Genomic DNA, 14307 nt, shown 5'->3' with positions numbered 1-14307 from the left:
TTTCCTCTGCCCAGAACATTGACTGTTTCTTCTCTTCTGAATAAACCCTCTGCATCCTTCCAACCTTGGCCCCATCACCACGTTGTTAGGAATGCCCACTCCTGTCTTCTTCCTACCATTTGCATCGTCCAAATTCTGAGTCTCTAATAACATTCATATGAATTTCATTATCTTTTCCTTCTTCCTAAGACACACAGTTTGATCCCCCTGTGGGGCTACTCCTACCATTTACGTGGGAACTGTGGGTGTTCTGAGAGGAAGTTAGACTCGGCTGGGGTGTGAAACCTCACAAACACAATAGGTGGAGCCTATGTATGTGTGAAAGATTAGATGAAATAAAAAAAAACACACAGGGAGGTTTTGAGGTACAGTCGTCCCTTTTAAGTGTGTGAGTGACACCACCATTGTCTAATATTTGAGGATTATTTTGCTATTCTGGACCCCTTGATATAGAAGATTAGCTTATTAGAAATTGCTGAGGTTTTATGTGTGTTTCCTTGAATCAGCAGTAACTCATTTAAGAATGAAAATGGGGCCTGTGGCTTGTAAGAAGAAAATAAGCGTCATTTACATTCATTTGACGCCTTGAAATTCGTACTTGAACAGAATCCATATGGCTCAATGTACTCAAAGAGGACAGCCCCCATGTTGATGAGTATTTCAACTGTCATGGAATTCTACAAACTCTCTACTTCATAGAATTCATATAATATTTAATACCATATTTTATGAAATTATATCAGTCACTGTTCTAAATACTTTACATGTATTAATTCACTAATCTACATAAAATACTTGCTACTTATGTACTGTCATCTATATTTTGTAGATGAGGACACTGAGGCACTAACAGTGTATTTATAAAAAAATTCCCAACAGACGCATTTAATGTGTGCTAAAGACAAAACACAAATATGTTATGCTAGTATAGTGATGTCTATAAATGGATACTGTTTTCTTCAATATTGTTTCTTGCAGCACTGATATTACTTTAGATTTTAAAGCAACAGCACAAGTGTTCTGCTTTGATGTGGCATTTTCCTTCTTCCCCCACTGTCCCAGGCCATTGCCTTGGGGGCAGCGATGGCAGCTCTGCCATGATGGGAATTAAGCCACGGGGTTTGGGTTCGGAAAGCAAGTTTTTTGTTTTGTTTTGTTTTGTTTTGTTTTGTTTTGTTTTGTTTTAATTATGAAGTAGAGATTTTAGTATTTATATCAGATTGCCTTTCTGGCTAGGGATGCCAAGCAAGGAGTCTCTCTTGCCTGTGGAAAATGGGAAACCCCCTGGAGAACTGATTATTCAGAATGCTGAAACCTCTCTCCCCACATCCACCATAAATCATGCTAGAGTTTTCATACTCATTAGTCGAATTCTGCCACCTCCATTTCAGTGCATGTGTTTAATTCATCTCAGCTTGAGTGGTGGATGTGGCCCAAGCAGAGAGCAAGTCACCCCCTGGCCCCTTGAACTGCCTTGGTAAAAATATGTGACTCCCTGTGGTATTATGGGATATGCAGTATGCCAACATTTAAGTGTGGCTGTTTAATTAAACCCTTTGGTTCATTCAAGCTGACTCACATGTTTCTGGGCAGGGCATTTTGAAAGTTATTAAAATTTCACTGCAAAACGTGCATGGCATGGACCATTATGGATTCAGTTTGGGTTGGGGCATTGTGAAGGGTTATCTCAAATGTGTTGTTGTATCTGGACGTTATAGTAAAGAAAACAACATGTTCCTTCTTTGCCTCAATTATGTTTTTGGTGAGAGGGCATTGTGAAAAAATTCACACCTGGAAGACAGATATGAGACAAATGGGTAGTTACAATTATACATATGCATACATACAAATATATATTAATACTCACATGTCCATCTCCACACTCCCCCCTTTCTCTTTCTCCTGTTAGAGATATATGGATAGACATGTACATGTGTATGTATACACACATATATAAATACATATAATATATTCAGGTATACACATGGGTTACATGTACATGTGTGTGTATAATGGTATATAAAAACCTAAGTGCACATATCTTGAAATGTGTATATATCTATGTATGTGTATGTATTTAGAATTTCTTAGCCTCAGAATTATTGGTAATTTGAATTGAGAATTCTTTGTTGTGAGTTGGATGATCTGTCCTGTGCACTGTAGGATGTTGATCAGCATCCCTGGCCTCCACCCACTAGATGCCATTGGCACACAACACCCCAGTAGCTATAACATTAAAAAATATTCCCAGCCACAGTCAAGTATGGGGGGTATGGACTGCCCACTGACTGAAAACCACTGATCACTACTCTACACACACACACACACCAGCTCATATATGTGGCTATCATAAAACATTTCAAAGGTGTGTGTGTATATATATATATATATATATATATATATATATAATATAATATACGCATACTCATATATGTGGATATCAGATACATTCACCCATATATGAGTATATCATATATACACACATGTACACTCATATATGTGGGTATCAGACATACACTCTAACACATAGAAACCATTATTTCATGAGTAGTTTAATCAACAGACTGATGGAAGCATTCACCCAAAGTTTAAGAACATGATTGTACATAAATGCTTGAACCAAACAAATGAAAAAATAAATGCTGAATAACAGGCATGGCAGATCACAATGGGAAAAGCAGGCTCATTTGATGCAGACACATTGGGCTGTGCAACATGACAGCTGTGTGACCTTGGACAGGTAACTAGACCTCTCTGAGTATTAGTTTTCTCATCTATGAAATCCAAGCCACCATGGTTATTTTATAAAATTTGTTAAATGATGCAGAAGAAAGCAGAAGGTAGCAAAGGGATGAGTCAAAATGCAGGCAAGGAGGAGTACCCCCAGTTTCCGTGCATGAGAAGAATGGCTAGAGGGATTCTTCCTGAATGTACCCTAGTGCCCCAAGAAGGTTCAAATCCTGTCACTTTCTTTAAAGACCACCTGCTGTGGCAGGCTCTGGAACCCACTGCACGTCAAGGGAGGGGCTCTCCATATAGGTTGAAGGCCTTCTTGGCACAGGAAAAGTTAGCTCTTCAGTCTTACCACTCGAATTCATGGATAGAGTGTACCTCCGCTGGCCTCCTCACTCACACATGCACCAAAGAAAGAGGATGCTCTGCATTGCATCACATCTTGGGCTTCCAGTGGTCTCCAGGCCAGGGGTAAGAAGCTCAACAAACCTTCAGAAGTGACAGCTGCCCAAGGCTTACTACTTGGTCAATCCATTCGAATGCTAACAATCCTGATTTGCATCCATCGGCCAGTTGGATTGGGTTTGTGATTGAGACTTTGGCCACATGTATGACTGATATGGTTGGATGAACAAGCTGTGTGATAGAACTGATTAAACAGCTCCGCCAAATGGTCAATCTATTGATTCAGACCTGATTATCTTGGTCACATGTGGACCAGGCCACCAGGATACTTGTGAGGTCTGTGTTCAGATGTGAGGGCTGGTTCTTCATATTCTTGTCCTGCATATGAGACCATGTCTGCCCTACCTCTCTACCATCTTCATCTTATTCCTTCTTTTGTTCTCTTCCTCCTCCTCTTACTTGTGTGACTTGATTTGTAGAATGTCAAGCTTTGGCATATATATTAGACAGATAGATGATAGATAGAAAGATAGATAGATGATAAACAAAATAGTTACACATATAAATATATAGATAGTATAATAATATATTCTTTTGATTATCTTTGTCATTAACTTAAAATGGTTGAAATATCAATATAAAATACATTTGAAGGTTTTCATTAAAATTGTAACACGGCCAGTATTAAATCAGAAAGTGACTATTCAGCGAGCATTTATCGATCTGCCACCATGTGCCAGTAACTATTTCAGCACTTGGTATGAATTCATTTCACTTACCCCTAAAACAAACCATGGATTATGGGTAGACTTTCTCCTTGTTTTGTAGATGAGGAAAGTTGAGGCTCTGAATGTCCACGTAGGGCATGGCTGGACCAGAGGCAGTCTCAGGTAGCAGCCCTAGACCCTTCATTCTTAACGATGATGCTGTATTCTTGGATTTCATATGATCAAAGATCTTCATTTCTAGTGTTGGAACCAGAAGATCCACTAAGCCTCTAAAGTCCCATAGCAAGCTCTGCAGTTGTGTCTAGTATACTTTTTTTTTCTCTGTAGAGAAGTTTCATAGCTTTTAAATCAACGTCTGCAAGTGATTTTTATGTTCTCAGCAATATTAAATAATCCCTATATGTTAAAGATTTTTTTGTTTGTTTCTGTTTCTTAGTTCATTCTCTAGCTCAATTTTAAATGGCCACATTGTCATCGAAGAGGTTCTTCATAGAAAAATAATGTGAAAGTAGATGACATTCATGGGAATGTATCTTTCACCTTTTTCAGAATGTGTTCTAGGGAAATGCCAAAATATTCACCTGGAAATGAAAACCCGAGTGTTGCATTGATGACACACTTGTCTTCATGATCATCCTCAGTTTGAAAACCGCTAGTGCTTGAGCATCTTCTTCGAACCCCAAAGATGCATCCTTGTAGCCGCTCTGGGCCTCTGCCCTGAGTGAGCCATTTTAGCACACTTCTTTGTTATTCCTTGTCGTATCAAGATCAAGTTTGGCCATCCCCTTAGCAAAATCATATTCCATTTTCTTAAGTGGGAGTGTATTTCTGGCATGCTTCCACTGGAATCAGAGCCAGCAGTCACTTTCGGTTGCAATGCCACCGGAGAACAGATGCTTTAATCAGCACACAACGGGGCTGGCCTAGGGCTCTGGTTATAGAGAATACTCAAACGATGGCATTGCCCAAACTGGTAAATCTATGGCTTGTTATCTATGAGGTCCTTCCACTTCTCACTCACTTTCCTCTAAGACCATGTATTAACCCAGGAGCTGGGAGGAGATCATGCATGCAGGAAGTGGACTGGATCAAAAAGTACATAGCCAGCTCCATGTACTCTTCATAGTCTCATGTCTGGTCATGATGGATGTAAAAAGAGATCTTTCTGGGCTATAAGAAAGCATCATATCACATGTGAAACAGTTATCAGCTGACCCTTCATGTTGGGGCAGCATGGGGAGCAGCGGGGACAGGAGCAGAGTGAGGAGTTCATGCTCAGTCTAAGGGTGGCAGCTGCTGTCCAGCTACTGGACATTTTTTTCAATGTAGGAATATACAAGATTTTCTGATTTTATTTTCAAGAGAGTCTCAAAATCCTTTTTTTTAATGAAATCTCTTCATTTGAAAATTAGACTTCTGGTCCTGGCTGGGCAGCTCAGTTGGTTAGAATGTCGTCCTGATACACCAAGGTTTCAGGTTCCATCTCCTGTCAGGGCCCATCCAAGAATCCACCAATGAATGTATAAATAAGTGGAACACAAATCAGTGTCTCTCTATCTCTCTATCCCTTCCCATCTCTCTTTAAAAATCAATCAATTAAAAAATGAACTTCTGCTGTAGCCTGTTTGGCTCAGTGGATAGAGCGTCGGCCTGCGGACTGAAAGGACCCAGGTTTGATTCCGGTCAAGGGCATGTACCTTGGTTGCAGGCACATCCCCAGTTGGGGGTGTGCAAGTGGCAGCTGATCAATGTTTCTCTCTCATCGATGTTTCTAACTCTCTATTCCTCTCCCTTCCTCTCTGTAAAAAATCAATAAAATATATTTTTAAAAAAATAAATAAAAAATGAACTTCTGATATAATAATTTATGCTTTACTTGGACCAGACAAAACATATGGGTGTGATCAATTTCTTCTTTGAGTTACTAGTTTGAGACCAGTAGAGAGCATTATGATATTTTCAACACATGTTTTCATACTCAATAAAGAAAGAAAAAAATAGGAAAGAAATCTGATCTTTGAGACTTTTCTGGGAGGTAGCACATTAATCTTTGGGGAATCTTGAGTGAGGCTGGAGCAGATGGACAAGTGTCCATAGCCTAATGTTTTATTTGTTTTGTTTTGTTTTTTAAGGATATTTGCTTTCTGTCTCAAAGATACTTAAGGTCAAAGTTAAGTTTTAAGTTTTTTGTGTGTTTTTTTACTTCAATTTGACTATCTGCCCATTAATCTTTCATAGTGCTTTGGGCAATACTTCATACACTCATACAATGCTTCCCAATTTCCCAATTACTTTCTCTTTGGGTTTATCTAACTTAATCCCTGTAGTCTTGCAAATAAATTCTCAATTCTCCTGGCCCATATCAACTTGAAACAATTCAACAAACACAATTAGCCCAAGGATGGGGGGGAGGGGCAGGAAGAGTATAGATTTCAGTGTAAATGTAAATTTATTTTTTGACTACAAATGTGGCATTATTATTCCCCACCTTAGATGAATGACTAATTCACAACTGCTAAGTGTGTTTTTACTTTTTACTCTAAGAAAATATTTTGAGAGGTTTTTTTACAATTTAGTTTGGCCCTTAAACTGGTAAATGTTTTAGTCAGGCATGACGAAGCCAAGTCTATTTTAGAAATAGGGAAGTTAGAACTGCTTTTGAATTTGAGAAGCAATTTGGAAACAATCCTTAGCCTCTCCACAGCCAGAACCCTAATGCAATCCAACCATCTCCCACCTGAACAGCTCCAACAGCCCCTCCCGTCTCCCCCTTCCTAGCCTCCCTCCCTAGAGTCTGCCCACTGCAAAGCATCCATGGAGATTGTTTCAAAATGATAACCAGAACATTGTTCTCTGGTACCTACAGTTTTCTGGTGGGTTCCCATTGTAACCAGAATTGAATCAGATTGCCTTGTTATGGCCAACAGGCTCTGTGTTATCTGCTTCTTGATCTCCTCTCTCTCCATTTTTCCCCTTGTAACTACACTGAATCCTGTAGTCTCTTTTCCTTTTCACTAACATACCAAGCTCATTCCCAACCAAAGGCCTTCAATCTTGCACATCTATTGACTGTCAGCTTGTATGGCCCCCTACTTATTCACTCCGATTTAGTGCAGTCATCTCTTTCCTGTCCTCCGTGGTAAAACACATGCCTTGAAATTCATGGATTTCTGTGGTGTTGATGGCTATGATCTCAGCACCATGGACAGCACCTAGAGCACAGCTGGCTCTTGTAAAATATTGGGTTCAATGGCTGGTTGGCTGAATGATCAAAGTGGGCTTCAGCATGAAGGACTCATTTAGGAGTCAAACCACAACTCCAGGTCTACCATCCACTAAAGGTGCAAGTTACATAACCTCCCTAAACTTCAGTGTCCTCATTTTAAATCAAGAATGAAAACAATGTCTCCCTTATTAGGATACTGGGCATATCCTGTTGCTATCACTACCTAACAATCACAAAATCTAATTGTCAGGCAACAGTAAGCTTTTATTTAGCTCATGTATCTGGATTACAACGTGGACAGTGGTGTAGGCTGGGCTCAGTCATGTGATCTAGGAGATGCTGCAGATCTAGTTGCACCAGGCTCAGAAGGCTCAGCTTGGGAGGGGCTCTGATCCATGTGTCTCATATCCTTCTCTTGGGAGCAGTAGGCTAGCCCAGGGATGTTCTCATTGTGATGAGAGAAGCACAAGAGAAGAAGCCCAATGGTGCATACACATTCAAGCCTTTGGCCACATCACACTGGCTACCAGTTAATATACCTTGGCCAAAGTAAGTCACACAGACACAGCCCACAGCCAAAGGGTGAGGAAGTACATACTGTTCAGGGAGCTGGGGAGGGAGTAAATATTTCTACCACGCACTATATGGTTCAAAGATCTACCACAAACTAATAATTGAATGATAGAATGAGTTTTAAGTACCAGGTACATAATAAGTGCTTAATGACTGTTAGAGACTATGATTAACAATAATAATGTATTATCTATATATATAAAAGCCTAAGCAACCAAATGACAGGGCGACTGGCTGCTATGACGCACACTGACCACCAGGGGGCAGTCAATCAATGCAGGTGCTGCCCCTTGGTGGTCAGTGCACTCCCACAGCAGGAGCGCTGCTCAGCTGACCAATGGGCACCAGGCGCTGGGCTCATGGCTGGCAAGCACAGCTGCAGCGGCACGAGACTCTCCCGCCTCTGTGGCAGTGCTACCCAGCCGTGGCGGCAGGCACAATGGACTGGGATGAGTGGGAGCCAGGTGGCACAGGGCCCGGGCTCGGGCTCCTCCCCAACAGCCTGCTGCTTTGTGCTCTACTACATCCCCCAAGGGGTCCAGATTGTGAGAGGGAGCAGACCAGCCTGAGGGACTTCACTGGTGCACGAATTCATGCACTGGGTCTCTAGTTTTTCTATAAGATCAAATGCATGATACTTTCAATAAAATTGAGCTTAATGAATAGGTTTATGTTAAAACAGCCCAAAGCTCATAAGCTACATTTAAATGAACTTATATCTGACTTAGCAATTTTGGGATTTAAGACCACATTAGTAACTGTTTATCAATATACATTTTTCAATTCAGTTTTCACAGAATATGGTAAACATAGCCTCTTTAAATTTAGGTTATTGTATATTTTCATCACAGGGAGGAAACTTGGGGCTGTCTGTGTGTGTTTTTTTAATTAAAAATTTTCAGTTATACTCTAAGTTTAATATTATTTTATGTTAGTTTTATGGTGTAAAACATGGTGGTTAGACAATCATATACTTTACAAAGTGTTTCCCTCAATCTTTCCAGGACCCGACTGGCACTATACATAGGTATTACACTATGATTGTCTATATTTCCTATACTGTACTCTGCATCCCCTTGACTATTTTGTAACTACCAATCTGCACGTCTCAATCCCTTCAACTTTTTCACCCAGTCCCCCAAGCCCCTCTCCTCTGGCAGCCATCAAGGTCCTCTGTGTTTATGAATTGGTTTCTGACTAAGAATTCTAAACTGTGGTTCTGGAATGAAGACCAGCTTCCAGTTTTGAAAGTGGTCTGGATAAAGGCAAATAAATCAGAGAGATCAGAGCTCTTGATTTTGAGCCTGAGTTTCATCATCCTTCCTTTGGAGATAATACTAGTGATGCCCTAGGGTCCTTAGATGTTTAAAGATGAGGCTAACAAAGCATTAACACTGGTCTGGCACCTGAATGGCTCCCCAAAATTTATGTTTCTTTTCCTACCCACTGCTCCCTCCCTTCCCTGCTCATACAGGACAGCACTGGTGACCAATCCCCAGCTGCTTAGTAGGATGCTTCTCAGTAGGATGCCATATGGGGGCATCAGAATGCATTTGGTCAGCACCTTCAAATGAACCCCTTCATGTTATCTCAGCCCCTGGGGAAGAGATGGTCTGGATCAACATGGACTTTCATGCTTACACCTGCTGCTTAGTTGGCTGAATGAGGAACAGCTTTAAGTTCACCCATCAATCATGGTCTCATCGGTCATCTTTCCCATGGGCCCACTTCCCTTCAGAACCAGGAATTTCTTCCTTTGAAAGAGTTGACTTATTTTTACACCCCTCTCCCCTTTACTACAAAAGTGATACAAGTGTATTGTAGAAAGTTTGGATACTGCAGATAAGCACAAAGAAAAAAAAATTAGGGTATTTTGGCATTCATCATCCAGAGGTAATGTGAGTTAACATTATAGTTCATCTATTTTCTAGAGATCTAGATATAGATGTACCGGGAATAATGCTATTCATGACAATGGCCCTTGTGAGTAACAGCTCAGTTATCGTCTATTTATAATCTATAATGTGTGTGGCTCAGCTACCTGGAAAGTGCGGGTGAGTGTTGCTGTGTGTAACTGCCATGTGAGAGGAGATGTCTTCATCCTGCTTCATGCAAGGGCCTTTGTGGGATCTGGGAAAGGTCTGATTTTGTCAGTTTGGGAATCAAAAAGGTGGAGGATAGAACTCTGAGGGTCACCTGGCGCCCCTCTTCCGGTGACTGTGAACCTTCAGGAAAGGTGACTGTGCTCTCAGAGGGTTGCAGGGTGGATGGGTTTCCACTGCGTCCTATGTTTTCCTTCCCATTCTTCCTTTTCCTTTGCTTCCTTTCCTGTGTCCTCCTCCTCCCCCCTCCTCCTCCCCCTCCTCCTCCTCCTCCTCCTTCTCCTTCCTCATCTTCTCTTTCTCCCTTTTTTTTTCTTATAGACACTTAAAATGGTGCAGTATAGAGAAAATAAATAGGAGGAGCCTGGAGGGCAGTAAGAACAAAATCCACTTGGGGATTTATGGAAACCTGGAAGCTCTTTGGACTCCCAAAGGCCATAGAAATGGGACCTTTGTGTCAATTTTACCTATATCCCCAAGGAGAAAGGGTTTTGCCAATGGACACCTGAGTCTCTCTCTCTCTCTCTCTCTCTCTCTCTCTCTCTCTCTCTCTCTCTCTCTCCCTACCCCCCCACTGGCTTAACACATTGTAAACCATTGAATGGTACCAGATCTCTCTTTTTCATTTTATTTTATTTTCCATAATTCCCAGTTGTTGAAGTCTTGTGTTATCTCTGCTTTTCCAATATAACAGAGGGGCAGTGATGGACAACTCTGTGTCTGTATCTGAAGCACACCCAGGACATTCCCTGGAATCAGGCCCCACAAGTGGAAATACCACAATAAAGGTTATGCAAATATTTAAGCCTTTTGATACACATTCTTAAATTGTCTCTTCAGAAAGGTTAAACCAATTTACACTCTCAACAGTAGTGTTTCAGAGAGACTCTTTCCCTAAATAGCCTTTAATAATGAATAGTAGCATTATAAAATCCCTTCCTGTTGGTAGTGGGGGGTATAGAACCTATTTGTTTTACATTTATATAATAAGTTCAAGTTTACCCTGATTTTAAAAAATATATATTTTTATTGACTTCAGAGAGGAAAGGAGAGGGAGTGAGAGAGAGATAGAAATATCAATGATGAGAGAGAATCATTGATCGGCTACCTCTTGCATACCCCCTACTGGGGTGGGGATCAAGCCCAAAATCCCAGGCATGTGCCCAGACAGGGAATGGAACAGTGACTTCGTGGTTCTTAGATCAACACTCAACCACTGAGCCATGCTGGCTGGATAGTTTACCTTGGTTTCAGAACAATTGTGTTTTTTTCCTCTGGGAAAAATCCTCTTCATGTCTTTTATCAAGTTTTTGAGAATTGTGTCTTTATTTTTGAATTTTTAAACACAGTGTTTCTGAATGGTAATCAAAAAGCATGATTCCACTTAGCAGACGTGTGTAGATCAACCATTAGGGTGAAAGAGCCTACAGAAGTAAAAAAAAAAGGAATTACCTGCCATGAGTGGGAGAAGAGGATGCTTATATGAACAGTGTAGTGATGGTCATGAATGCCAACATGATGATTAAACATGCTAGAGCCAACTTGGCAGTATAAAACAATTTCTTTGTGTGTTTCCTCAGTGAAATCCTTTCTAACCCAGCCATTCAAATGAGCTACTTTTTCGCCTAAGCTCTGGCCCCCACCACTGGGATTAGAACTTACATTTCCTCGGTTTAATTAGTTTTCAGCCCTTTCTCCAAGAAAAGAATCTTCCTGAAGGCAGAGACTCAGATTCTATACCCCAGGCACTTGAGTCACAACTCAGCAGAATCTGAGTATATTTAGATGGTCAAATTTTACCATCAGGCTGTTGAAGAACATCTCACTGTGTTTCTCAGAATATTTATGCACCCAGGGCATTTATATATAAAAGCATTTGCCAGGAAGGATCACACTGGGCGTAACCTTTGTGTCATTCTGCCAAAGAATCAGGCTTCCTGCTGTTCTCCTGGCTATTCTCCTTCTTGGGGGTAACCTAAGGTGCTGAAAGGCTTCTACAGAGGCTCCTGGAGGAAGATCTAAAGCCCCTGCAGTTGATGGGGCTGAGCAGGACAGTGGAGAAGGATCCTGAGTCCTGGGAAACTGCAGACCTGGCCACTGGGAGTGGATTTCAGAACAGGAAGAGAAAGAATATATTTCCCAGTTCAGAATAGCAGGCAGAGGCCAGATATAATATACTAGAGGCCTGGTGCACGACATTTGTGCACTTAAGCGGGGGGTAGGGCGGGGGGGAGGTCCCTCAGCCCAGCCTGCACCCTTTCGTAGTCCAGGAGCCCTGGGGGGATGTCCGACTCTGGCTTCTAGGCCGCAGTTGGACATCCTTAGCGCTGCCGCAGTGGCCACTGCACTCACCAGCTGTCAGCCCAGCTTGTGGCTGAGCAGCGCCCCCCCTGTGGGAGCGCACTGATCACCAGGGGGCAGCTCCTGTGTTAAGTGTCTGTCCCCTGGTGGTCAGTGTGTGTCATAGTGACTGGTCATTCCGCTGTTTGGTCGATTTGCATATTACCCCTTTATTATATAGGATTATCTCTCTCTTTTTAATTTTTAAATTTTTTTCAATTACCATTTGCATAATATATCATATTAGTTTAAGGTATACAGAATAGTGATTAGACATTTATGCAATTTAAAAATGATCACCCCATAAGGCTACTATCCATCTGACACTGTACAAAGTTACTGCAATATCATTGACTATATTCTTTATGCTATACTTTATATCCTCTTGACTATTTTTATAACTGGTAATTCGTACAACTTAATCACTTCCCCTTTTTTCACGCTTCTTCCCAGCACCCCCTCCCATATGGCAATCATCAATTTGTTCTCTGTATCTATGAGTTTGTGTCTGTTTTGCTTCTTTGTTTGTTTTGGTTGTTAGATCCCACATATAAGTGAAATCATACAGTATCTGTCTTTCTCAGTCTGACTTATTTCACTGAGTATAATACCTGTTCAGTCCAACAACATTGTTTCAAATGGCAGGATTCCATTCTTTTTATGGCTGAGTAATATTGCATTGTATATATTCCCTTGTACCATATCTTCTCTATCCATTTGTCTATCAATGGACACTTAGGTTGCTTTTATATCTTGGCCATTGTAAATAATGTTGCAATGAACATAGAAGTGCATATGTATTTTTGAATTAGTGCTTTGGATTTCTTTGGCTAAATACTCAAAAGTAGAATTGCTGGGTCATATGGAAGTTCTATTTTTTAATTTTTTGAGGAACCTCCATACTGATTTCCATAGTGGCTGCACCAAGGAAACCATAAACAAAATGAAAAGACAGTCTACTGAATAGCAGAAGATATTTTTCAATAATACATCTGATGAGAGGTTAATAATCCAAAAAATATAAGGAACTCATACAACTTAACACCAAAAATACAAACAACCTCATGAAAAATGGGAAGAGGACCTGAATAGGCATTTTTCCACAGAGGACACACAGATGGTCAATAGCCATATGAAAAGATGCTCAACATCACTAATCCTCAGAGAAATGCAAATTAAGACCACAGTGAGATAGCACCTCACACCTGTCAGATTGGCTATCATCAATCAACCAACATAAAGTGCTGACAGGGGTGTGAAGAAAAGGGAACCCTCGTGCACTGTTGGGAAGATGCTCCCTTTCTTAAATTACCAAAAAGAAGGAAGGAACTGGTCCTCCTTTGAAAAAACATTTACTGCTTCATTCATTCATTAGGAAATTTAAATTTCAAGCCTTCCCTCTATGGGCTTGAAAGTAAGTGAAAATGCAACTCACGAGCAAACCGGAAAACATGATTCATTCACTACCCGTGTTTGCTAATTGCAGAAAAGGTTGTGCACTTGGCAGAGCAGAGGTCTCAAACTGACCGACCACAGGCCTTTTGGGTTTAATTGCCTTCCAGCTGCTTCAAAGTTGAATTTATTGCCAACATTGAAAAATTGGGAATTTTTACCTAGACATTTAGATTTCTTATTAAAAATCAGATGATCTAGCAAAACTGGGCCACCATTCAACATAACAACAATCTGTTGGGCTTTGGTAGTTGTTAGATGCTTTGGGTGTGCCGTGAGCTCTTTAGTTACCCACTGTACTCATTGAGTTCACCAACTTGTCCCAGAGCTGATCTTTTCTCCTCAAATCCTTTCTCGAATTTAGGTCACACAAGCAAACACAAGTCCTATTCAGGTTAGCTATTATTATGCCCATTGTAGGTGAAATATAGTGATTGTGTGCTGAAGTTACGTAGTAGGAATTGTCACATGTGCTATTTGAACCCAGGTCTCTGACTTCAGATCAAGTGTTGTTTTTATTACTCTACCTACCTTTCTACATGGCAGAGCCATGATCTTAGAGCGTCCATACTCCTGTGTGTGTGTGTGTGTGTGTGTGTGTGTAAATATAGACATTTTGTAAATTTTGCACACTTACTCTAAATGAAATTTAGCATCTTAACCTCTAACAATTGATAATAATCCCTTCTGGGTAAGTAAGTGCTCCGCGTCTTTTCTGGGTAAGTAAGTGCTCCGCGTCTTCTTTCTT

General features: G+C 40.8%; 1 protein-coding gene across 15 annotated transcripts in view; it reads left to right on the top strand.

Moving 5' to 3' along the window:
* Positions 1–14307, top strand: part of RBFOX1 (RNA binding fox-1 homolog 1) — a 2061082-nt gene that overhangs the window by 1626207 nt on the left and 420568 nt on the right. The window lies entirely within an intron of this gene.

This window comes from Myotis yumanensis, unplaced genomic scaffold, assembly GCF_028538775.1.
Source record: "Myotis yumanensis isolate MYYU_CA2020_CCGP unplaced genomic scaffold, mMyoYum1.0.hap1 SCAF_4, whole genome shotgun sequence".
Taxonomy (NCBI): Eukaryota; Metazoa; Chordata; class Mammalia; order Chiroptera; family Vespertilionidae; genus Myotis; species Myotis yumanensis.
The sequence above is the reverse complement of the archived record's forward strand: the minus strand, read 5'-3'. Positions and strand labels throughout refer to the sequence as shown.